Source organism: Tachyglossus aculeatus, chromosome 4 (assembly GCF_015852505.1).
Source record: "Tachyglossus aculeatus isolate mTacAcu1 chromosome 4, mTacAcu1.pri, whole genome shotgun sequence".
NCBI classification, from domain to species: Eukaryota; Metazoa; Chordata; class Mammalia; order Monotremata; family Tachyglossidae; genus Tachyglossus; species Tachyglossus aculeatus.
Genome location: NC_052069.1, coordinates 97199378 through 97226928, shown reverse-complemented (window position 1 = coordinate 97226928; position 27551 = coordinate 97199378). Strand labels below are relative to the sequence as shown.

Sequence of the window (27551 nt, the reverse complement as noted above, 5' to 3'; positions counted from 1 at the left end):
GAATTTTGCCCTTTTCTTTCGGCTGAGAGAGTGATCTCTAAAATTTTCAGTGTCTTCCTTTCATCAAATCTAAATGATTATTCTTGTTTCCATTCTGCTTAACCTTTCTGCTTTTTTTGACATCGTTGACTATCTTCTCTTAAAAACTTTCACCAGTTTTAGTTTTTACAGTCAAAATGTCCTCATCCTCTATCTCTGGTTACTCCTCCTAAGTTTCTCCTGCTGTCTCTTCTAGACTGTAAGCTACTTATGGGCAGGGATCATGTCTTCCAACTCTATTGAATTTTACTCACCTAATTGCTTAGTACAGTTCTCTGACTGCAGTAAGTGCTCAATAAATGCCGTTAATCATCTAGAATATAAGCTCATTGTCGGCGGGGAATGGGTGGTAACAACTCTTGTTCTCTTCAAGCACAAGCAGTGAGGCTTGGAGAAGCAGCATGGCTTAGTGGAAAGAGTCTGGGCTTGGGAGTCAGAGGACATGGGCTCTAATCCCGGCTCCACCACTTGTCCGCTGCTTGACCTTGCACAAGCCACTTCACTTCTCTGTGCCTCAGTTCCCTCATCTGTCAAATGGGGATTAATAATAATAATAATGTTGGTATGTGTTAAGCACTTACTTTGTGTCAAGCACTGTTCTAAGTGCTGGGCTAGATACAAAGTAATCAGGTTGTCCCACGTAGGGGTCACAGTCTTCATCCCCATTTTGCAGATGAGGGAACTGAGGCACAGAGAAGTGAAATGATTTGCCCAAGGTCACACAGCTGACAAGCGGCAGAGGTGGGATTAGAACCCATGACCCCTGACTCCCAAGCCTGGGCTCTTTCTACTAAGCCATGCTGCTGTGGGCCCCACGTGAGACAACCTTATTACCTTGTATCTACCCCAGTGCTTAGAATAGTGCTTGGCACATAGTAAGCATTTAACAAACACCATAATTATTATTATTATTGTTATTAGTAGTGTGTTCTGCACACAGTAAGTACTAAATAAATGCCATTGTTTGATTGTTCCTCTTCTTTTCCTCACTGTACTTTCATTCTCATGGGGTGCTCATTAGCTCAGAAGATTTCAACTACCACTTCTTTTGCAAATGATTCCCAAGTCTACAGCTCAAACCTTTCACTTGATCTACCAGCTAGATGATTCCGTGGCATTTTATGCTGAACTTCTCAATCAATCAATCATATTTATTGAGCGCTTTCTATATGCACAGTACTGTCTGTACTAAGCGCTTGGGATAGTACAGTACAACAGAATTAGCAGGCACGTTCCCTACCCATAACAACCTTACAGTCTAGTGGGGGAGACAAGCATTAATATGAATAAATAAGTAATTTATAATTTATATTTTCTTTCTAAGTCCACCCCTCTTATTGACCTTTCAGCTGCTTTCTCCCTGCTCCATAAGTTTGCAAAAGCATGTCATAATTTCCTTCCCTGAATGAATGTTGCTAGTTCTTCCTATATCATATTTCTAATAACTGCCTTTTTTCTCCCACTGTCCTTCAACTCCTGGCATCATCATCATCAATCGTATAAGACCTGACGTTTAGGCCTCCCTGCCTCTGGTCTCTCTCTCCTTCTGTCTAGCCTACATTCAGTTCACATACTAGCTTCATAAAATGCCAATCAGGGAACATCAAAAAACATAGCTTTCCAGTGCCTTATATGAAGTCAGAGTAGAAGTAATCCATCACCTGGCTCCTTCCTAGGGATCTGTTTCTGTTCTCCCACTGCAAGCCAGGTCATGCACTTTACTTCTCCCAAGAAAACCTTCTACATTTTCTTCACTCTTAATTATTCCCATTCAGACTCATTGTGTATGCTTTTCCCCACATAGAAAAACTCTCCTCCCTAATGCCTTTCAAATCCTTCTAAAAAGCCTAGAAGAAGATAGTCCCTGACTAATCGCTCTACTAACCCAATCATGTCATCTCCTCAGCTACCTCCACATTCAAGAACCATTTCATGAGCAACAAATTTATAATTTATTTCTTTACCCATTCCAGACTATTTTTTAAATCAATTTTCACATTACTTTAACCAGTGATTATTTTGTTAGCTGTTTTTGTCATCCCCATTAGAGTGTAAGCACCTTAAGGGTTGTGGTCCTGTGTTATATGTTTTTACTGTATGTTTTCCAGGCCCTAAATACAGTGCTGACCACACAATAAGTGTACAATCAAAAGCCTGATTGTATGATCTCACCTCTGCAAAATGATAAAATTACTGGATTTCAATTACAATAACCATTCTTGCTAACTCCAGTTGTTTAAAATTTTAACATTTTAAGACGTGGTTTGTTGAAATTCTGTGAGGTTTGGATTTTGATTACTTTAATCATTGATTTTTTTCCTTAATCTTCCAAGATGAATACAGAAAAGACAGATAGAGCATTCCAGTGTGGTCAGGGACAAAACAAAGCTATAGGATATAGAAAGTTATAGAAGGGATAATTTGAAAAAGATTGTCATTCCAAACAATAAAAGAAGGAAAATTTAAAAAAACCCAAAACCATATGATTAGAAATTTAAAGAATGCTAAATAAGCAAAATTCTGTATAGGGAAGCCCCTACCATTCTGTAAAAAATTAGTCTCATTTTAATGAATAGATCTCAGGGAATTGAGGGAAATGCTATCTTCCATCAGCCTGGTGTAGTGTTTCCAAGCTGACCTAGAATTGTAAAGCTTGATTTCTTTAAGTGTTGGGTTGAAAAATCATTCTTTCCTTCCCAAACACATCTAACCAAGAATGACCAGCAGCCGGAGGCTTCATCCCAAATTGTAAAAATCATTAGACAAGACCAATGATTCCCTCACTTCTGACTTTTTATATAGAGAAAATTAGCAGGAAGAAGAGAAAGTATTTTTCATGCCCCTGTTTTCTGTCATCAGTAAGTGCTTAGGGATTTTCCAGAGGGATTGTTGATACTGGCATCTTTCATTCACCCTACTGTTCAGGAATCAGACAAAAAATAAATATATATCAAACCATACCCAGAAACTAAGTCAGATGGTTTGATGTGCTACATTAATAATAATAATAATAATAATAGTGGCATTTATTAAGCGCTTACTATGTGCAAAGCACTGTTTTAAGCATTGGGGAGGTTACAAGGTGATCAGGTTGTCCCACGGGGGGCTCACAGTCTTAATCCCCATTTTACAGATGAGGTAACTGAGGCACAGAGAAGTGAAGTGACTTGCCCAAAGTCACACAGCTGACAATTGGTGGAGCCAGAATTTGAACCTCTGATTCCAAAGCCTGTGCTCTTTCCACTGAGCCATGTTGATTCTCTACATTCTGTACATTCTCAGTTTAACCTTCTGTCATGCTAATAAATGGAATAGGATGTTATCATTGTTATCAGCATTAGTCTGACTGGTATTGAAGAACATGGATATATCATTTAGGAAGCATGATTTATCTACACATTTGTACTGTCAGAAGTGTCTGGGTCCAGTGGGTCTCTTTGAGGTTTGGTGGAGCTTGGAAAACTATTGTGGACTTTTAAGCAATGGACTTAGTCACTGTGATTCACAATTTGAACTCCATTTGTTCCACTGTGGTACGCTCTATTTGAGGAGATAATCGAAGCATTCAGTGAAAGCTTCAGTTTCTTCAGAGTTCAGTGGTTAATTTACTTGAAACATAGCATTCCTTGATGTTAAATAGAACTATTAAATAGTTCTTTGACACAGAACAGCTCCTGGATGATTCTCAAACTTTGTAGGACTCTAAGATTCTATTTTTCACATGCAGAAAATAAACTCCAGACACTAGACACTGCTAAAGGAAGCTGTCCCATGTGACAGATCATCATCATGGTGAATCTATGAGGGGAACAGCCTAGGATATTTCTCCATAGTCCTCCTTCAAAGGCTGACCTCTGACCCCCTTTCCAGTTGTCCCTTGGATGTGAATCTGAACTTGACTTAGACTACAGGAGAGGTTGAGTGAATGGGCTACCATTTGGAAAGATTCATTCTTTCAGTCGTATTTATTGAGCACTTACTGTGTGCAGAGCACTGTACTAAGCACTTGGGAAGTACAAGTCGGCAACGGTCAGTTGGGTAGAGACGGTCCCTACCCAACAACGGGCTCACAGTCTAGAGGGGGGAGACAGAAAACAAAACAAAACATGTAGACGGGTGTCAAAACCACCAGAATAAATAGAATTATAGCTATATGCACATCATTAACAAAATAAATAGAATGGTAAATATGTAGAAGTAAAATAAATAGAGTAATAAATCTGTACAAGTATATACAAGTGCTGTGGGGAGGGGAAGGAGATAGGGCAGGGGCAGGGATGGGGAGGAGGAGAGGAAAAAGGGGGCTCAGTCTGGGAAGGCCTCCTGGAGGAGGTGAGCTCTCAGTAGGGCTTTGAAGGGAGGAAGAGAGCTAGCTTGGCAGATGTGTGGAGGGAGGGCATTCCAGGCCAGGGGAAGGATGTGGGCCAGAGGTCGACGGCGGGACAGGCGAGAACAAGGCACAGTGAGGAGGTTAGTGGCAGAAGAGCGGAGGGTGCGGGCTGGGCTGGACAAGGAGAGAAGGGAGGTGAGGTAGGAGGGGGCGAGGTGATGGTGAGCTTTGAAGCCGAGACTGAGTTGTTTTTGCTTGATTTGTAGGTTGACAGGCAACCACTGGAGATTTTTGAGGAGAGTAGTGATGTGTCCAGAGCGTTTCTGTAGAAAGATAATCCGGGCAGCAGAGTGAAGTATAGACTGAAGCAGGGAGAGACAGGAGGATGGGAGATCAGAGAGGAGGCTGATGCAGTAATCCAGTCGGGAAAGGATGAGAGATTGAACCATCAAGGTAGCAGTTTGGATGGAGAAGAAACGGCGGATTTTGGCTATGTTCTGGAGGTGAGACCGGCAGGTTTGGGTGTTGGATTGGATGTGTGGGGTGAATGAGAGAGCAGAGTCGAGGATGACACCACGGTTGTGGGCTTGTAAAATGGGAAGGATGGTAGTGCCGTCTACAATGACAGGAAAGTCAGGGAGAGGGCAGGTTTTGGCCTGGTGGTACCCATTAAATCCTGTCAGTCCTGCCTTCACAACATCACTAAAATCTGCCCTTTCCTCTCCATCCAAACTGTTACCATGTTATTACAATTGCTCATTCTATCCCACCTGGATTACTGCATCAGCCTCCTTGCTGACCTCCCTGCCTCCCGTCTCTCCCAACTCCAGTCCATACTTAATTCTGCCGCCCAGATCATTTTTCTACAAAAACACTCAGAACACGTTTCCCCTCTCCTCAAGGAACTACAGGGGTTTCCCATCCACCTCCACATCAAACAAAAACTCTTCACCATTAACTTTAAAAAGCTCAATCACCTTGCCCCTTCCAAACTCAATTCGCTACTCTCCTACTACAACCCAGCCTGCACACTTCGCTCCTCTAATGCTAACTTTCTCTCTGTGCCTCGATCTCATCTATCTCACAGCAGACTCCTCATCCATGTCCTGCCTCTGGCCTGGAACACCCTTCCTCCTCAAATCCAAAGGACAATTACTGTCCCCCACTTCAAAGCCCTCCTTCGAGGGCACATCTCCTCCAAGAGGCCTTCCCTGACTAAGCAGCCCCTTTCCTCTTCTCCTACTTCATTCTGTGTTGGCCTGACTTGCTCCCTATGTTCATTCCCCGCTCCCAGTCCCACAGCACTTATGTACATATCTGTAATTTATTTGTTTATATTAATGTCTGTCTCCCCGCCTCTAGATTGTAAGCTCGTTGAAGTCAGGGAATGTGTCTATTCATTGTTATATTGTACTCTCCCAAGTGCTTAGTACAGTGCTCTGCACACAGTAAGCATTCAGTAAATACGGTTGAATGAATAAATGAACCCACCCTTAGACATGGGCTCTAGTTCATCAGTTGGTCAGTGGTGGAATCACGTTGGGGATTAGTAAACCGTATTCTGTACACGATTCTGATATTTGGCCAGACCTCCTATATTCAGGAAAGGTGAATGTAAATTGACACAATCTTTACTGTCCTTAAGCTTCATAGCGTGTTTTTAGCAGAGTTATCTTGGTTGACCCTTCCCAAGGATTATATGTAAACTCCAACAAGTTTCAAAGTAGTCTATAGTATCTGAATGTCCTGCTATCTCTTTTAATGTCATATCCCTTGTCTCTATCATAACAGCTCTATTCAAAGGACCTGGATTCTAATTCAGGATCTGCCACTTGCCTGCTGTGTAACCTTGGGCAAGTCACTTAACTTCTTGGTGCCTCCTCAGTTCCCTCATCTGCAAAATGTAGATTCAATACTTGTTCTCCCTCCTACTTAGATTGTGAGCCCCATGTGGGACTTAACTATCTTGTATCTACCCCAGTGCTTAGTACACATAAAGTGCTTGACACATAAAGACTTAAGTATTATTATTATATTATATATATGTAGGAAGTTTTGGTATTTTTTTCCTCTGGAGTCCCCTAAGGATGTGATAAGGGAACAATGTGGATCCCTCTAAACTCCAAGTGCCTTGTGGTCAGGGAATGTGCCTATCAACTCTGTTGTAAGTCTCCCAAGGGTTTAGCTCAGTGCTTTGTACACAGATAAGTGCTCAATAAATACCATTGATTGATCTCAATCAGATTCATTTGCTTTTCTCATAGGAAACAAACCTCTCCTAAAAGGCAATTCTATGAGCACACAGGCAGGCATATTTATTTTACTCTAGACACTTTGGGGGCTTTTCTTTGTTTCAAGCTACTGAAATATCTTTATCCTTTCTGGAAATGAGAAGAACCAGAACTGTGTCCTTTTCTCATCTCCCAAGAGGATGCCTATGACTAGAGGCAGCTATTGTAAAGAGGCCGCACTTCCCTAGGAGTGTAATTGGCATCATAAGACAGCATATTTTCACAGACCTGCATACCATCAAGTACATCTTGTGCAGAACCTATTCGCAGCAAATTGCTATTCATGGCAGAATATCAGTTAAAATGAACATCATATCAGCCATCCTAGTCTCCTAATGGGGGTGTCCTAGAGTTCAAGAATCTTGCTACTACAGTCAGTCCTGTGTGTTGCTTGCCCAAAATGATAAGAGTTTCATTTACCCAGCTCCCCAGAGGGAAGAAGGTATTGCCTAATTCCTCTGGGGGAATGAATGTCCCAGCAATAGTGGGGAAGTGAACAGGGCTATGGGGATGATGGCTCTAAGGCATTCAAAACTCAAATGCATAGCATGCTTTTTTTTTCCTGAACAGGTAATTACAACTTAAACTTTTGAAGTGCCCTTTGAGAAAGTTGTACCCTATAGGATATTCAGTAGCTCAAAGTTCCACACAAAATTGTGTCACTTTGAATCTTCATTTTCTTTTAACTTAATAGTTTTGAAATACTTTTGAATGGATTGGGGTAGAGCTTGCTCAATATGAGAGTGAAGGCATTCAGCCGGAAATAAATACCAGTTTGTTTAAATTGGTCTTAGTGACTTTAAAATCACCTAGGTTTTAAATTTACTGTAATTGCTTCTATAGATCTGTTTTCATGATGTTTGATAGTCTCATATGGTTTTATTAAAATAATTTCATTGTAGTAAGCTAATCCATAATGTTTGAATTGCCTGAATAGGAACAGTCTCACAGTAAATATGCATATTATCATGTTACTATGATAATTCTTGAAAGAGGCCAGCCATTTTTATACTCCAATTTGTCACATGCCCTCTTCATTCCATATAGAATGTTGTGTCATTTATTAAATCAAAATTTTGATTGGCTCCTTTAAAAATTGTGTGCCCCTCATTAAAATTCTCAAAACTGATCTTCTCATATGAAATATTGCATTAGGATGATAGTGTTTGATTGTTTTATGGGCAATGTTAATATCTTTAGTTACAAAAATTTAGTTAAGGATAATTAAATTCCTTGTTTCACTGGATAAAGTGATTTCTTTCTTACAGCATGTTTTTTGCTTGACCACACAATATGATTTTACTTGGTGCAATACTTTAACATTTCATTTTGTTCTATCATTGCTCCTTTTCTCTCACACCACCCATTTAGGGTCTGAAGCTCTGTGCAGCTCCACTTCAACTCAAATCCTGAAGATATTTTGCAAAGTAGTGTGCTATAATGGAAAGAGCATGGGCTTGGGAGTCAGGGGTATTAGGTTCTAATCCCCGCTCTGCCGCTTACCTATTGGATGACCTTGGGCATGTGACTTAACCTCTCTGTGCCTCAGTTCCCTCATCTGCAGAATGGGGATTCAATATCTAGTCTCCCTCCCACTTAGACTGTGAACTCCATATGGGACCTGATTATCCAGTATATAACCCAATACACAGTACAGTGTTTGGCAAAGAGAAAGCGCGTAACAAATATCACAGTTATTGTTATTCATTCATTCATTCAACCATATTTATTGAACTCTTATTGTGTGCAGAGCACTGCACTAAGCACTTGGGAAGTACAAGTTGGCAACATATAGAGATGGTCCCCCCCAACAACGGGCTCAAAGTCTAGAAGGGGGAGACAGACAACAAAACAAAACATGTGGACAGGTGTCAAGTCATCAGAATAAATAGAAGTTAAGCTAGATGCATGTCATTAACAAAATAAATAGAATAGTAAATATGTACAAGTAAATAGAGTAATAAAACTGTACAAACATATATACAGGTGCTGTGGGGAGGGGAAGGAGGTAGGGTGGGGGGATGGGGAGGGGGAGAGGAAGGAGGAGGCTCATTCTGGGAAGTCCTCCTGGAGGAGATGAGCTCTCAGTAGGGCTTTGAAGGGAGGAAGAGAGCTAGCTTGGCGGATGTGCAGAGGGAGGGCATTCCAGGCCAGGGGGAGGATGTGGGCTGGGGGTCGACAGCGGGACAGGCGAGAGGGACAGTGAGGAGGTTAGCGGCAGAGGAGCGGAGGGTGTGGGCTGGGTTGGGAGTCAGGAGGACCTGGATTCTAACCCCGGCTCTGCCACTTGTCTGCTGTGTGACCCTGGGCAATTCACTTCTTTGTGCCTCAGTTGCCTCATCGACGGGCTGGAGCTATGGGGTTCCCGGGGGTGGTCTGCCTGGGGGTGATGGCCTGGGGTGCTGCTTTCATCCATGTTTTCTCTGTTTGGGTAAAGCTGTGGGGCAGCAGGTTATCGGTCTGGCTGCAGTGAAAAACCTCATCAACTGCAAGGCTCTGAAATATCTCCAATCTGCCTGTAATGAAGTTCTACTTTTTTGCCATTCAACACCACCTTGTAAGGTGCATTAGGAGAATGGATTGTAATGTAATAGCCAAATAACTATTGTTTGGACAGCTGATGTCAGGTGACAGTAAGCAATTAAATCGATTAAGCTATTTAAAGCTACAGTTGAGTCATTCATTCAATTGTATTTATTGAGCACTTTGTGCAGAGCACTGTACTAAGTGCTTGGGAAAGTGCAGTATCAGCAATAAACAGAGACATTCCCTGCCCACAACGAACTTGCAGTCTAGAGGGTGGAAAACAGACATCAATACAAATAAAGTTACAGATATGTACATAAGTGCTATGGGGCTAGGTGAGGGGAAGACCAAAGGGAGCAAGTCAGTGTGACAAAGTGTGAGATGTGAAAAAGTGGGTCTTATTCTGGGAAGGCCTCTTGGAGGAAATGTCAATCAATCATATTTATTGAGCGCTTCCTGTACTAAGAGCACTGTACTAAGCACCTGGGAGAGTACAATATACCAGACACATTCCCTGCTCACAACGAGCTTACAGTCTAGAGGGGACTAGAAGGGACAACATCCAGCTTTCTGGGTTAGAATTTTGATATTGTAAGCTTGGTGACAACCAATGCCTACACCCTAAGCCCTGGAATTCTGTGTCCTGGGTGTACTTGGGAATGCTTGTCGCCTCAATCTATCAGTGGTATTTACTCACTGTTTATTGTGTGTGCAGCACTGTACTAAGCCCTTGGGAAAGAACACTACGACAGAGCTGGTGGACACATTCCCTGCCCACAAAGAGCTTGCATTCTAAAGTCTACACTCTCATCCCTTTTTCTCATGTGTGCCTCCAGAGAGGTGACAGCCTGATCAAAAATTCTGCCTCAGGTCCAACAGTTGGACAGTTCTACTGCCAAATGGGTTGAATGAATTGTACAGCTTTTAACAGATATGAAAACACCTGCTCTAAATGTTATCAAATGTTTCCTCACCTAAACACAAGAGATTAAAGTGGACTTGTCCGTGGTGTAACTGTGGAATTCTCCGTAAAAGACAGTGTGGTTTAGGTTATGGGTTTGTGTGATAATCTAATAATAATTATAATAATTGTGGTACTTGTGAAGCACTCACTATGTGTCAAGCACTGTACTAAGCACTAGGCTAGATACAAAATGCAGGTTTTGTACTCTTCCAAGTGCTGGTACAGTGCTTTGCCCACAGTAAGCACTCAATAAATATGATTGAACAAAATGGATCTTATAGTCAAGATAGGAGGGAGAACAGGTATTGAATCCCCTTTTTGCAGATGGGGGAACTGGGCCTTTAATAAGGCTTTGAAGCAGGTGAGAGCAATTGTTGGATTAGAGGAGGAGAGTGTTCCAGGCCAGAGGCAGAATAATAATAATAATTATTATTATTATGGTATTTGTTAAGCTCTTATTATGTGCCAAGCACTGTTCTAAGCACTGGGATAGATACAGGGTAATCAGCTTGTCCCCCGGGGCTCACAGTCTTAATTCCCATTGTACAGATGAGGTAACTGTGGCCCAAAGAAGTTAAGTGACTTGCCGAAGGTCACAAAACAGACACGTGGCAGAGCCGGGATTAGAACCCACATCCTCTAACTCCCAAGCCCATGCTCTTTCCACTAAGCCACACTGCTTCCCATCACACTGTGAGCTAGGGGTAAGCGGTGAGATAGGCGAAATCGAGGCACAGTGAGAAAGCACTAGAGGAGCAAAGTATGTGGGCTGGGTTGTAGAGGAGAAAAACAAGGTGAGGTAGGAAGGGGCAAGGTGATGGAGTGCTTATAAATAAGTGGATAGTTTATTTATCCAGGATAAATGGATAAAGCTGGTGGTGATGGATAAAGTGATGGGTAAAGCCGATAGTGAGGAATTTTTGTTTGATATGGAGGTGGGTGGGCAACCACTGGAGTTTTTTGAGGAGGGAGGTGACATGTCCTGAATGCTTTTATAGAAAAATGATCTGGGCAGGAGAGTGAAGTGTGGAGTGGAGTTGGGAGTGACAGGAGGCTGGGCGGTCCACAAGGAGGCTGATGCAGCACAATGAAGGACAACCTCTGGAATTGTGGTATGATGAGTACAACTGTGTGACTCCGCTTCAGGCAGACCTAGCAACTAGCAGTCCAAAGTTGAGGGCAGCCGTCAGAGCTGGGTCAGAGAACCCAACTCTGAGCCATCCCCTGGAGATGGAACAACTGTGGCTGCAAACCAACTTCTGGAGCTTGTGCTTCCCCTTACCGGAAATGTATTTTGACATCTCTGTCTCCACCAGTAAATTGTAATCCCCTTGAAGGCAGGGATCATGTCTACTAATTCTGCCCTGAGCTTCCCAATGACTTAATACAGTGCTCTACACTCAGTAGATGCTCAGTAAATACGATTGATTGATTGATTGATAATGGAAGCAGCAGAACCTACTGGGACATGAGACAAGGAGTCAGGAGACTTGGGCTCTAGTCCCAACTCTGCCACTGGCCTGTTATGTGACTTTGGGCAATTCATTTAAACTCTCAAGACTTCAGTTTCCTCTACTGTGAAATGGGGATAAGGTATATTGTGAGTCCCTCACAAGGTAGAGATATGTTTGATCTGAGACATATCCTATTTTTGGGGAGGCTATTAGTGAGGAATTAAGTCTAGCAATAAGGAAAGTAAAGGAGGAAAGAAGGGGAAAAAAAAAGGATGGGAGAAGAAGAGTAAACTAAGAGGGCACTCGATACTGTGGAGGCACTCGGTGAATTATAACAACCCCTCTCTTCTCTTCTCCTCTTCCTATTCTGGAGCTGGAGTTTGAATCATGACCTTTCTCTTCCTATCCCAGAGTCCTATCTTCACTCTTCATCCATGGCTCTAGCCTGTTTTCACTGTACCTTCCTACCCTGGCAGGGGAGAGAGGAAATTATACAGTGGATGAAATTTCGTGAGTGAATACAGTAAGATATGTATGTGTGTGTGTATGTGTGTGTGTGTCTAGTGGGGAGGGGACAGAGACTGTTAGTTGCACATGGTCATTTCAGCTCTATCTAGAGGTCCAGTGTGGCTCATAAATGACACCATATATTCTGTTCAAAAAGTAAGATTAGACATTTGAGGCAGGTCCAAGCTTCCTATCCTAGAAGTTGGCAGACCAGATCCGACCCTCTATAACTCTTTAGCTCCGTTTTGAAGCTTGATGCTCCATTAATGCCATCTTCTGCCTGCCAGTCTCCTGATAAACATACTGACTTTCTTGAGCAAACTTTTCATTTTGTCAGCACATTTTTGGACTTCGAGCTGTCCACATAACATAATTTGCTGACAGTTTTTAAATCTATGGCTTTTGGCATCTGCAAAAACAATAGGACCGAACCACCTCCTGCCTCCTGCTAAGCTTCCGTGCATTAAGGGGGAGAACTATGAGCACCCCTAACTGCAATGGACCCAGCCACTTTAACCTGCCTCTGTTCACCCTAAAGTAGCATATAAATCCCTATGAGGGGGCTGGACTGGATAAGGATGCCTTGGAAAAGCAGACAGGGGCAATCTTTCCATCCATGATTCCCCACTCCTCAAGAACCTCCAGTGGTTGCCTATCCACCTCTGCATCAAACGCCTTAGCATCAGCTTTAGAGCACTCAGTCTCCTTGCCCCCTCTTACCTTCTCTCTCTGATTTCTTACTACAGCACGCTGCACACTTCATTCTTCTAATGCCAATCTACTCTCCGTACCTTGATCTCATCTATCTCACTGCTGACCTCTTGCCCACATCCTGCCTCTGGCCTGGAATGCCTTCCCCCTTTATATCTGACAGACAGTCACTCTCCTCAACTTCAAAGTCTTATTGAAGGCACATGACCTTCAAGAGGCCTTCCCTGACTAGGCCCTCATTTTGTCTTCTCCCACTCCCTTCAAACAGTAATAATTATGGTATTTGTGAAGTGCTCATGATGTGTCAAGCACTGTTCTAAGTGCTGGGATAGATAAAAGAACAGTGCTTTGTACATTGTAAGCACTTTACAAATGTCATCATTATTATACAAGCTAATCAGGTTGGACACAGTCTTCTGCTTCACCCTTGCAGTTAGATTTGCACCCTTTATTCACACCACCCTTTATTAACCGTCCCTCTGCACCACAGCATTTACATACATATCTGTAATTTATTTATATTAATGTCTATCACCTGCTCCAAACTATAGGCCCATCTTGGGCAGGGAAAGTATCTACTGATGGAGTTATATCGTACTCTCCTAAGCACTTAATAAAATGCTCTGCACACAGTAAATGCTCAATAAATGAGATTGACTGATTGACAGAGCCCATAGTTCAGATCACACTGGTCACAGGTTGGCTCTAATTCCACCACATGCCCAGATTTGCTCCTCCATCCCAAAAGAGACAGCTAAGCTTCCCAGGAGTTGTGACCTAGGGCTATTTCTCTTTACAGTCAACTGATCCACAGCCTGCACTTCTTGCTTAAAATAATCCTTAGGTTTTTGAACTCCCATCACTGATAAGACATGGGCTTGAGTACTTTTTTCAGACCCAGTGATAGGTTACATTGACTGACTTAGACTATTAACTTTCTCTTAAGCATCAGATAGCTTAGTGGAAAGACCACGGGCTTGGGAGTTAGAGGACGTGGGTTCTAATCTTGGCTCCGCAACTTGGTCTGCTGTGTGACCTTGGGCAAGTCATGTAACTTCTCTGTGCCTCAGTGACCTCATCTGTAAAATGGGGGTTAAGACTGTGAGCCCCACGTGGGACAACCTGATGACCTTGAATCTACCCCAGCGGTTAGAGCAGTGCTCAAAACATAGTAAGCGCTTAGCAAATACCATAATAATAATTATTATTATCTCTCTTCCATGAAGTCATTTTCCATTCTCTTGAGTGCAAGAGCCTCCTTCCTTTGAGCTTTTGTCTTGTCCACTTGTTTTAGATTGAGTCTCCTAGCAAGAGTTTGATGTTGAGCCTAGTTTGTATCCAGCAAGGGCTTGTTAGTGATCATTGAGGTTGTTATGAATTTGTAATAATAGCGGTGACGGGATTTGACCATTACTGGAAGTAAGCTTCCAACCTAGATCTTCCCAAAGAAGGAATAAAGGTGGGATTGACAACAAAATGTGATTACTGTCTTTATGGGGCTTTTTCTTTATGGGGCTGAATTTAACTGATTTATCTTAATGCATTTTTCAAAAGTATATATAAAAGAATATTCAATTTCAAAGTATATTCAATTTTAAGCAAGAGTGCAAAAAATTTGGAAAAACAAAACTCATTTTTATTCCGTTACTTATTTAAAATAAAATAATTTCCCATTCTAAGCTCTAAAGGAATATTATCTTTTTCCTAGTAAAGGCCAATCAGTGTTGCTACTTCCCAGGACATTAAAAAGAAAGAAAAAGTAAAACTCAGTGAGATGTTGTGAAGCTTGAAAAAAGAAATCAGTTTGAGTTCTTTCATAACTTCCTGTAGTAGTAGTACTAATAATAGTAGTAGTTAATGGTATTTTTTGAGTGCTTAGTGTGTTGCTAGCACTGTACTAAGTGTTTTGGGAGAGTACAAAACCACATTCCCTGTCCACAGGAGCTCACAATCTAGCTCTTTGATAAACTTGTGTTGTAGTAATACTAGTAGTAATGATGGTCAAAATTGAATGCCTACAGAGTGTGATGCATTGTAATAACCACTTGGGAAAATTCAACAGAAACAAAAAACGATTTTTCCCTGCCTACAAGTTGTTTACAAACTATATTCATAATAGATGTCGAGCTGACAACTGGTATAAATGCATAAGTATTTAGGGGTGGATGTTGTGTTGATATGATTCAGAATGTTGGGAATTAATTGGCTACCAAAGTGGAGATGCTGGGGAGAAAAGTGTAAATGTAAGATTGAATAGCAGGAGAGAGGTCAGGGTTAGAAATATGGTTAGGGAATGAGAGGTGGAAGAAGAGGCAGCAAAAGGAAGTGATAGGGAGTGATCAGAGAGGTAGGAGAAGGCGAGGAATGTGTCTGTTTATTGTTGTATTGTGCTCTCCCAATCACCTAATGCAGTGCTCTTCACACAGTAAGTACTATTGAATGAGTGAATGAATGAACTAAGTAGGCACTGTGGACTCCAAGGTATAGATAGTGTTCTGAGGAAAAGGAGGTGGTCAACCATGTTGAAGGCTGAGGTCATTGCTTGAGGGGACTGTGGAATCCAGAGGAGGTTTTTTTTTAATAGATGAAACTTGAGCTTATATGAAGTCAGAGGGGAAGGAGACATCTGATAGTGAGAAGGTGAAGATAGCCATAAGGGAGGCGAGGAGAGTGGGAGCAAGTATTTTTCTAAGTTGAGAGGCGATATGTTCGGAAGGAAAGAAAGAGGGAAGAGATTTAGAAGGCAGGTGTGAGATCCCCTTCTGTGACAGCTGGGAAAGAGCAGAGAGACGAGGAGGTGATCCCAGTCAAAACACCAATAGCACATCCCCTAAATGTTTGCCTTGAACTTCAGTGTATTCTGTATGTTAATGTACATTTGGCTGCTTTGATTCTGGTTTATCTGCTTGTGCAGCTCACTGCTGCCTGTTGTAGATACACTCTTATAGGGCAGAGAGCAGTCCTGTCTAAATTCCCGAGGTCGTGCGTTCTGTGACACATTGAGAGCTCAAAGCACTGCCAGTAGGTAAAGGAGAATGGAATCATGGGTTGAGACCCTTCTCTTAAAAAAAAGCATAAAATAAGAAATAAAAAGAAAGCAAAATGAAACACACCCCGAGATACTTCACTTGCATAATGTTACCTTCCTGGCTTCATTAGTAAATCATACTCCTACTTAATAGATACAAATGTGTTCCATTTTATTGACTTATGAAATAGCCCAAACAGACTCTGGAAATTTCACAGTAGCAAATCACTACATACAAGGGTGGCTGTATTTATACTGTTTTAATAAGCATAGCTCCTAGTGAAGAAAATTATCTTTCCTCAGTGATATTTAAATCTGGAAGCCTGGTCACTACTGTAATTGAATTTATCTGAACGCAGCTGGACACTTATGTTCCAGAAATGTAATGTCCAACTCAGAGTGTCTCGGTCAGATACCTAGACTGACTCAACAGTCAAAATGGGGAAAAGAAGCAGTGTACCCTTAAGGAAAAAGACTAGGTGCCATATTTGTAAAAAATATGAAAAAGTCACAGTCAGGATTTGCAGAGTATGCTACTAGTGGTAAAATCATCCATCATCATATTATCTGTACATTGAACATGATGAATGGATTTTACCTTAATGAGAGAATCTAATCACGTGGAGAAATGAAGAGGGCATATGGTGTAAGCACTTTAACTCCAGCAGCTATACATTATCATTAGCAATATCCATCTCTATGCGCTTTTAATATCGCTGATGTTCCGTTCATTTCTGAACACAGAAAGCCCTCCTGCATTCAACAGTTCTTTAGAAAAAGGTCACACCATTAGTTTCTCATACTCTTGAAAAAAATAGCCTCCTGAAAAAAATCACAAAGACGTGAAAAATTATTTGGGTTTGAAAAGAGTTTGGGGAAGTTGTGTGTTTTTTTTAATTTTATTAAATTTCCCAACCTAGCAATTCAACTAAGCCTGTGCTTTCAAATTACTTCTGACTGCATTTAATGCTAACCCTATCAGAAAATTAATCTTTTAGGATGCCTGGAAGCCCTATAAATAGCTTTGTCTAATTATGAACATTATCGGGGCGGGGTAGGGAAGAATAATGAGTACATCGTTATTATCAACAAGGATTTTTGAGGCTTTGAGATGATTATGACACCAGGAGGGAGAAATGAAAACAGCATGGGGCACAGTGGGTAACAGTTGCTACATTGTAGCAAATGGCAAAATCCACCTATGACTCCTACCCTCAGACCGTAAGGCCATTATGGGACAACGACTGTATGTATCTGTTGTGGTGATGTAGCATCTACCCCAGTGTTTTGCACAGTGTTTGGCACACAGTAAGTGCCTCAAAAATACCATCATCATCATCATGCACGTGATGTGGAGGGGATTGAAGGCCACTGGCTCGACTGGCCGCACTTGAACAGACCAACAACAAGCTCACCATCATAAGCAGCAGCATCTTTGAAACTGAATGATGGATCTGCATAAAATAAATCTACAAGAATACAAATATTTGTATTTACTGTATGTGCCACAGACAGGTTCCTCTTTTTGTACTGAATTTCTCCACATTTCACTAACCATTTCAAGATTGCCATCTTCAGCCATTCATGCTCTGATGGCTCCTTCCCCCTGCCTTGAAACACCCCTACATCTCCCCGATCTTAAGAAACAACTTCTCTGGACTCCAGTGGACTCACCAGGTATTATTCCATATTGTTCTTTCCATTACTGTCCAAACTCCTTGAAACAGGAGTATACACCTGCTGTATACCTTCCTTCCTCTCTGTCAACCCCATATTAAGTTTGTTGCCAAATCCTTCTGGTTCTTCCTCCACACATTTTCAGAATCCACTTGTTCTCCTCCAAATGGCTACCGTGATCTCCAGGCATTTGTAATATGTCAATTTGACTACTGCATGATCCTCCTTGCTGCTCTCCATCTCCCCTCCATACTTTTCTGTGTGGATCATCTTTTTGAAATGTTGTTCTGCACACAACTTCCCTCTTCTCCAAACCTCCAGTGGTTGCCCATCCCTCTGTGCATCAAGGAGGAAATCCTGAATGTCGACTTTAAGACACTCTGTCTCCCTCCTGCAGATCCACTCTCTTCACCCACTACACCTCAGTTCTCCCACTTGGTTCCATTCAAGCTAATGAACTCACTGAGCCTCATTCTCATATCTCTGGCTGCCAGCTTCTTACTCACACCCTTGTGTGGCACTCCTTCCTCCTTCACATCTGACAGTCCACTGCACTCCCCGTCTTCAAAGGCCTTCTGAAATCACATCTCCTCCAGGAGACCTTCCCTGATTCATTTATCATCTCTCCACTACCAGCCCCTTGCTCACACACTGCACCCTGTCTGGAACTCCCTCCTCCTTCTCATCTGACAGTCCACTGCACACCCTGCCCCGTTTTCAAAGCCCTTTTAAAATGGCATCTTCTCCAGGAAGCCTTCCCTGGTTAATCTCTCGTAAACGCCCCCTTTCCACAGTACCAAAGAACTTGTGCATGTAAGTACATATCTTCATACTCTATTAGTTCTTCCCATCTGCAGTTTACTTTTACGTCCATCTTCCTTCTAAATTGAAAGGGCAGGATTTGTGCCTAATTCTTTTGTATTCTCACTAGTGTGCAGTACAAGTGCTCTTTTGGTACCTCTGATTGATTGACATCAACAGTTTCTATTTTGTTTTAACATTCTTGCGTGGCCTATGTAAAGTCTTTAATTCAAGCCACTTAATTCAACCTGAGAAGCACTGTGGCCTGGTGGAAAGAGCACGGACCTGAGTTAGAGGACCTAAGGGTTCTAATCTTGGCTCTGTCACTTGTCTGCTGTGTGACCTTGGGCAAGTCACTTAACTTCTCTGTGCCTCAGTTATTTGATCTGTAAAATAGGGATTAAAACTGTGACCCCCATGTGGGACATGGATTGTCTCCAACCTGATTATCTTGTATCCACCCCAGCACTTAGTTCATTCAATTCATTCATTCAATCATATTTATTGAGCACTTACTGTGTGCAGAGCACTGTACTAAGCGCTTGGGAAATACAAGTTTGCAACATATAGAGACAGTCCATACCCAACAGTGGGCTCACAGTCTAGAAGGGGGAGACAGACAACAAAACAAAACATGTAAACCAAATAAAATAAATAGAATAAATATGTACAAATAAGATAAATAAATAAATAGAGTAATAAATACATACAAACATATATACATATATACAGGTGCTGTGGGGAGGGGAAGGAGGTAAGGCAGTGGGGATGGGGGGGGGAGTAGGGGGAGAAGAAGGAGGGGGCTCAGTCTGGGAAGGCCTCCTGGAGGAGGTGAGCTCTCAGTAGGGCTTTGAAGGGAGGAAGAGAGCTAGCTTGGTGGATGTGCAGGGGGAGGGCATTCCAGACCAGGGGGAGGATGTGGGCTGGGGGTCGATGGTGGGACAGACGAGAACGAGGCACAGTGAGGAGATTAGCATCAGAGGAGTGGAGGGTGCAGGCTGGGCTGTAGAAGGAGAGAAGGGGGGTGAGGTAGGAGGGGGCGAGGTGATGGAGAGCCTTGAAGCCGAGGGTGAGGAGTTTTTGCCTGTTGCGTAAGTTGATTGGTAGCCACTGGAGATTTTTGAGGAGGGGAGTAACATGCCCAGAGCGTCTCTGCACAAAGACGATCCGGGCAGTAGCCTGAAGTATAGATTGAAGTGGGGAGAGACAGGAGGATGGGAGATTGGAGAGGAGGCTGATGCAGTAATCCAGTCGAGATAGGATAAGCGACTGAACGAGCAGGGTAGCGGTTTGAATGGAGAGGAAAGGGTGGATCTTGGCGATGTTGCGGAGGTGAGACCGGCAGGATTTGGTGACGGATTGAATGTGAGGGGTGAATGAGAGAGCAGAGTCGAGGATGACACCAAGGTTGCAGGCTTGTGAGACGGGAAGGATGGTAGTGCCGTCAACAGTGATGGGAAAGTCAGGGAGAGGGCAGGGTTTGGGAGGGAAGATAAGGAGTTCAGTCTTGGACAAGTTGACTTTTAGATGGCGGGCAGACATCCAGATGGAGATGTCCTAAAGGCAGAAGGAGATACAAGCCTGGAGGGAGGGAGAGAGAGCAGGGGCAGAGATGTAGATTTGGGTGTCATCAGTGTAGAGATGATAGTTGAAGCCGTGGGAGCGAATGAGTTCACCAAGGGAGTGAGTGTACGTAGAGAACAGAAGGGGACTGAGAACTGACCCCTGAGGAACCCCTACAGTAAGGGGATGGGAGGGGGAGCAGGAGCCCACAAAAGAGACTGAGAATGAGTGGCCAGAGAGATAAGATGAGAACCAGGAGAGGACAGAGTCTGTGAAGCCAAGGTTAGATAGCGTGTTGAGGAGAAGGGGGTGGTCCACAGTGTCAAAGGCAGCTGAGAGGTCGAGGAGGATTAGGATAGAGTAGGAGCTGTTGGATTTGGCAAGCCAGAGGTCATTAGTGACCTTTGAGAGGGTAGTTTCCGTGGAATGTAGGGGATGGAAGCCAGATTGGAGGGGGTCAAGGAGAGAGTTGGCGTTGAGGAATTCGAGGCAGCGTGTGTAGATGACTCATTCAAGGAGTTTGGAAAGGAATGGTAGGAGGGAGATAGGGCGATAACTAGAAGGTGAGGTGGGGTCAAGAGAGGTTTTTTTTAGGATGGGAGAGACGTGGGCATGTATGAAGGCAGGGGGAAGGAACCAGTGAAGAGTGAGTGGTTGAAGATGGAAGTTAAAGAGGGGAGAAGGGACGGAGCGAGAGATTTCATAAGATGTGAGGGAATGGGGTCAGAAGCACAGGTGGCCGGAGTAGCACTTGAGAGGAGGGAGGAGATTTCATTTGAGGATACTGCTGGGAAGGATGGGAGAGTAGTGTAGAGGGTTGAGAGCCGGGGGGTTGGAGAAGGTGGGGGGAGTGACTTTGGGGAGCTCGGACCTGATGGATTTAATTTTATTAATGAAGAGGCCAGATCGTTGGGGGTGAGGGAAGGAGGAGGGGGAGGAACCGGGGGCCTGAGAAGGGAGTTAAATGTACGGAAGAGCTGATGGGGATGGTAGACATGGGTGTCAATAAGGGAGAAGAAATAGTTTTGTCTGGCAGAGGAGAGGGCAGAGTTAAGGCAGGAAAGGATAAACTTGAAGTGAACGAGGTAGGCACGGTGTTTAGACTTTCGCCAGGAGCACTCAGCAGCTCGAGCATAAGAGCGAAGGAGGTGGACAGTGGCAGTGATCCAGGGCTGTGGGTTAGTGATACGAGAGCGGCGAAGGGAAAAGGGAGTGAGGGAGTTGAGCTGAGTAGAGAGGGTAGAGTTGAGAGCAGTAATCTGATCATCAAGATTGGGTAGAGAGGAAAGGGAGGCGAGGAGGGGTGTGAGGCACTCAGAAAGACGGATGGGGTCAAGAGAGCGGAGGTCTCTGTGTGGAAGCAATATAGATTTACAGGGGAGAGAAGTGTGAGTGAGGAGGCAGGTGAGAAGGTTATGATCAGAAAGAGGGATTTCAGAGTTGGTGAAGGTGGAGATAGTGCAGCGGTAGGAGATGATGAGGTCGAGGGTGTGACCAAGTTGGTGAGTGGGTGAGGTAAGGTGGAGCAGGAGGTTGGCAGCGTCAAGGAGAGATAGAAGGTGGGCGGCAGAGGAGTCACCAGGGATATCCATGTGGATGTTGAAGTCTCCGAGGATAAGAGTGGGCATGGAAAAGAAGAGAAGGAAGGTGAGGAAGGGGTCAAAATCGTTAAAGAAGTTGGAGGTGGGGCCGGGGGGGGGGGGGGCGGGGGGCGGTAGATGACGGCTACAAGAATCTGGAGGGGGTGGTAGAGGCGAATAATGTGGGCTTCAAAGGAAGGGAAGGAAAGGGAAGGGGGAGGAGGGATAGTGTGAAAGCAACATTGGGGGGCGAGAAGGAAACCGACACCTCCTCCTTTTCCGGTGAGTCTGGGGGAGTGGGAGAAGAAGAGACCTCCACTGGAGAGAGCAGCAGAAGAGACCGTGTCGTCCGGAGACAGCCATGTTTAAGTTAGGGCAAGGAGGAGTAGAAACCTGGAAAGGAATAGGTCCAGGATGAAAGGGAGCAGGGGTTCCAGAGGCCACACTTGGCAGCAGCTGTGGAGGGAGGCGGGGGGAAGGGTGCGAGGTGTGGGGAGGGTTTGGATTGGGATGAGTTGGCGGGGGCCTAGGCGGGGAGAGTGGGAAGAGGGGTGGCGATGGGAAAGGAGAACTGGGATGGGGTGGGGGCGGGAAGGAGGGGAGGAAGGGGGCTGGGGAGGAGTGGAGGAAGGGGGCTGGGAGGGAGGAGTTGAGGGTTGGCGCTGGTACAGAGGGATCCTGGGTAGGGGGTGAGGGGAGCATGGTGCGGGGGGAAGGGAGGGAAAAAGCTGGGTGGGAGAGGGGAAGGGGAAGGTGAGGAATAGGAATGGCATTTGGGAGCAAGGGAATTGATAGTTCATGGTGAGGTCAGCAGGGTAAATGACAGCACAGCGGGAGGTTAACAGTTGAAATGCAGAAGCAATAAAACAGTAGCAATGATATAAGTAGGCGATGGCATCACAGAGGGTAGTTAACAATTAACATGCTATGGCAATAATAAAATAGGCAGATGATGATGTCACAGAGAGCAGATAACAGCTACTGTGTGATGGCAAAAAATAAGCAGATGACATTGCAGACAGCGGTTAACAATTAACATATGATGGCAGTAAAATAAGCAGGTGACATCATCGAGAGACGTTAGCAATTAACAATCGATGGAAATAATAAAATAAGCAGATGATGGCATCGCAGAGAGCAGTTAACAACATGCAGAAGCGATCATGAATTGTCCATAGGTCAGTCAAATCAGGTCAAAGAGGTTAATGAGTACAGTGCCTGGCACAGAGTAAGCACTTAGCAAATACCATTTTTAAAAAAGCATTGATACTAGTTTGCCTATCCTGCTGAGGTTACTCTTGGGCATTGAAGATGGTTTTAGCTGCTGTGTGCAGAATACCATGCACTGCCTCTTACAGTGACTTTTATTTATAGAGTGTACTTCCCCAAGCATCTAGTACAGTGTTCTTCACACAGTAGGCATTCAGTTATTGCTGTTGATGATGATAATAAATCCCCACCAAATCCTCAGTATCATTAGGAAGGCTTTTGAGAGCAAGTGAAAAGGCAGGATTTGGCCACCTTGTGAAATAGTGGTAGTATCTTTCCTCCTTCCATCCCTAACCCACAACGTGACACTCCGTGTGTAGTTCTACTAGCTACGTATTAGGAAAGAGATATAAAGTTGGTTGTTCTTTGCCATACCATTTCTAAGATGATTAGGGGAAGGAGAAGCTTCTGCATGAGGACAGACTGAATGGACCATGCTCTTCAGATTGGAAAGATTGGGGTTAGAATGGGATATATTTGAAGTTTACAAAATCACTAAGGACATATCTGAAGAAAGGAGACATAGAGCCTTTATATATGTATATATGTTTGTATGTATTTATTACTCTCTTTTATTTGTACATATTTATTCTATTTATTTTATTTTGTTAATATGTTTTGTTTTGTTCTCTGTCTCCCCCTTCTAGACTGTGAGCCCACTGTTGGGTAGGGACCGTCTCTATATGTTGCCAACTTGTACTTCCCAAGCACTTAGTACAGTGCTCTGCACACAGTACGCACTCAAGAAATACGATTGAATGAATGAATGGAGTTGCTCAACATATCCCACCACAGAACAGGGGGAATCCAACTGAAGCCAGAAGGTTCTACATTCAAAATAAAAATAAATATTTAATTATATAATTGTGGCATTTGTTAAACACTTGCTATGTGCCAGGCACTTCACTAAGCATTGGGGTGGATACAAGCAAATCGGGTTGGACACAGTCTCTGTGCCACATGGGGATCACCCACTTATCCCCATTTTATAGATGAGGTAACTGAGGCCCAGAGAAGTGAAGTGACTTTCCCTAAGTCACACAGCAGACTAGTGGCAAAGCCAGGATTAGAACCCAGGTCCTTCTGATTCCTAGGCCCGAACAATATCCACTAGGGCATGCTGCTTCCCTATATTTATTGAACACTTACAGTGTATAGAGAAATGCACTATGCACGAGGGAGAGTACACTTAATAGAGTTGGTAGATGTAATCCCTGTCCATGAGGAGCTTGCAGTCTAGAAGGAGACAAACATTAAATTACAGATTGGGTCCCTAGGTATGCGGGGCCTGGAGCAATTGCCCCATTAAACTATGCTCAGTTTGACCTTCCTTACTACAGGGAATTTAGGAAAATAGAATGAAAAGCTAGCGATGTTAGAAGGCTAGAGAAGAGTGTAAATAGATCCAGGGGTGGAAGTTCTATAGTGCAATAGTGGAGGGAAAAGTAGGGCCATTAGATGGTATAATTCTAAATAAGAGATGTCAAAGATGGCAACCATTCTGGCTCCTCCAAATATCAATCAATCAATCAATCAATCAGTCGTATTTATTGAGCGCTTACTGTGTGCAGAGCACTGTACTAAGCACTTGGGAAGTACAAGTTGGCAACATATAGAGACAGTCCCTACCCAACAGTGGACTCACAGTCTAGAAAGGGGAGACAGAACAAAACCAAACATATTAACAAAATAAAATAAATAGAATAGATATGTACAAGTAAAATAACTAAATAAATGAATAGAGTAATAAATATGTACAAACATATATACATATATACAGGTGCTGTGGGGAAGGGAAGGAGGTAAGATGGGGGGATGGAGGGGGGAGGAGGGGGAGAGGAAGGAGGGGGCTCAGTCTGGGAAGGCCTCCTGGAGGAGATGAGCTCTCAGTAGGGCCTTGAAGGGAGGAAGAGAGCTAGCTTGGCGGATGGGCAGAGGGAGGGCATTCCAGGCCAGGGGGATGACGTGGGCCGGGGGTCGACGGTGGGACAGTCGAGAACGAGGCACGGTGAGGAGATTAGCGGCAGAGGAGCGGAGGGTGTGGGCAGGGCTGTAGAAGGAGAGAAGGGAGGTAAGGTAGGAGGGGGCGAGGTGATGGAGAGCCTTGAAGCCGAGGGTGAGGAGTTTCTGCCTGATGCGCAGATTAATTGGTAGCCACTGGAGATTGGCATGCTAAGAGACAGAATACTGGACTAGATTGATTTGAACCAGTTATAGGCAATAATTGTTATCTTCAATGGAAAGAAGCTGGGGTTCAGAAGCTCCTTACCATTGGCTTTAAAGCACTCAGTCACTTTGCCTCTACCTATCCTATCTCACAGATTTCCTATAACAACCCAGCACATTCACTTCGTTCCTCTAACTCCAATATACCCACAGTACCTCGATCTCATATCTATTTTGCTGTTGAACTCTTGCCCAAGTCCTCCCTCTGACCTGGAACTCCCTCCCCCTTCATATCTAACAGATCATCACTCTCCCTACCTTCTAATCCATATTAAAATCACAGCTCCTCCAAGAGGCCTTCCCTGACTGGGCCCTCATTTTCCCTACTCCCTCTCCCTCCCCCTTGCATATGGATTTGTACCCTTTAAGCAGGAGACAGTCTCCCCACCCTCAGCCCCACAGCACTTGTGTGCATATTCATAAATTATTTTAGTTTTTTCTGCCTTCCCCTCTAGACTGTAAGTTTCTTGTGGGCAAGGAACATGCCTACCAGCTCTCTTGGTATTATACTCTCCCAAGGACCTAATACAGTTCATTGCACACAGTAAGCTCTGAATACGCTTGGGCATTCAGTAACCTCAGACTGACTTTGTGCAAGTCACTTAACGTCTCTGGGCCTCAGTTACCTCATCTGTAAAATGGGGAATAAGGTTGTGAGCCCCTTGTGGGACATGGACTATGTCCAACCTGTGGAAGGAGCACAGGCTTTGGAGTCAGAGGTCAGGGGTTCAAATCCCAGCTCCAACAATTGTCAGCTGTGTGACTTTGGGCAAATCACTTAACTTCTCTATGCCTCAGTTAACTCATCTGTAAAATGGAGATTAAGACTGTGAGCCCCCTGTGGGACAACCTGATCACCTTGTAACCTCCCCAGTGCTTAGAACAGTGCTTTGCACATAGTAAGTGCTTAATAAATGCCATCATCATTATTATTATTGTTATCTTGTATCTACCCCAGTGCTTAATACAGTACCTGGCACATAGTAAGCATTTATCAAATACCTAAAAAAAATACCATTGATTGAATTTACTATATGCAATGATCAGCATTTGGGTGAGGAATTTGGCAGTAGGACTGGGATTTGGGTGGCTTCAGGTAATTAAATAATTGAATAATTTTCATGGCATCAATAGGCTGAAAGGCCCTTTAAGGGTTCAACTCATCTGTGCTATATGTCTGTTGTCTGGCTTGCCCCTCAACCATTCCAGAAACATAAGAATTGGCTCCAACTCCACAGGAGGTTCAAAAATTAGAAAATTCCCCCAAAGATGCCCCATGTGTTATCTTCCCTTGGAGGTTAAAGTTGTGATTTAAATGAGGTACAGGTATTAAAGTAATTGAGTTTTAGAAATGTAATGTTTTCAAATACCATTAAACTTCTACGTGTCCCCAGCACTTTGGTTTTCTTTAAAGTCCTAGCCAAATTTCTTTAGGACTTAAGATCTAAGAAACAGTGATAAAAACCTCTTAAAAAGTTTCTCCAGGGAACTCCCATTAGTAACCCATTCTACTGTGTAATAATCCTTGTAATCAGAAAGTTTTCCTTCTTTCTAACCTAAACCCCTTGATACTTTCAAAGCCATTTGCTTTTTTATGTCTCCTCACTAGAGAGAAATCTTAGAATAGCCTTTCATGTACTTGAAAGGAAAAAAAATCTTAATTCTTTTAACCTATCTGCAGAATTTGCATTGTTCAACCCTTCAACAGTTATCAGTCCTTTTTACTCAATTCCCTAAAGTTTTCCACATCACTTACATGTGTCTCCAGTTCTCTAATTGGGGCCTGATCAATGCTAGGGAGAGAATCAATTCCGGGTTCTATCCTTCTTCAAGGTATAACCATTTTTAAAAACCTCTCATTATGATGAGTCTGTTATACATTTCTCTGCCGTTATCAAGGGCACTTGGTTTTCAAACAGTTTGCAAGGAAAGAGGCCTTAATCCAACAATATGAGAAAAAGCTAGATCAATTTCTAAAAATCTGTCAAATCTTTGCTCAATCTCTGACAGTGAAACTGTAATACTAGAATTGCATTCTTGGAAAACATATGTAAAAACAGATTTTATACATCACTGAGTCCATGGAAATTGAAAAGTATTTTGAAAGGAGTCGAGTTGGTCTCATATTTTTCATAATTAAAAAATATTTATACATATTTACAAACAGAACATACTTAAAATACAGTACTTATATTATTCTATTATATAATATATATATATTTTAAACATCAAAATTTAAAACAGAATAAAGTAAACATTAGTAGCATTCTTAATTTTTTTGTAGTGATTGTTCTATATAACTTCATTGGACCCAGTGACTCTCTGTAAAAAACTGGAACAGTGAAAGATTAGATATTGAAAAACCCTTCTATGAATTATAGTAGGAGTTGTAAAAATCTGAAAACAAGACAATGAAAATTGTTAAACATTGAAAAACGTGAAATTCAGAAGCCTTCACTGTACTGAAAAACAGCATGGCACCCTGGAAAGAGCTTGTCCTGGGACTTGGGTACAAATGCTGGCTCTGCCATTTGTCTGCTGCAAATCACTTAACTTCTCTGTGCATCAGGTTCTTCATCTGTATC

The 27551-nt window shown here is 43.2% G+C and overlaps 1 protein-coding gene across 10 annotated transcripts in view; it reads left to right on the top strand.

Moving 5' to 3' along the window:
* Positions 1–27551, top strand: part of RALYL (RALY RNA binding protein like) — a 670673-nt gene that overhangs the window by 383229 nt on the left and 259893 nt on the right. The window lies entirely within an intron of this gene.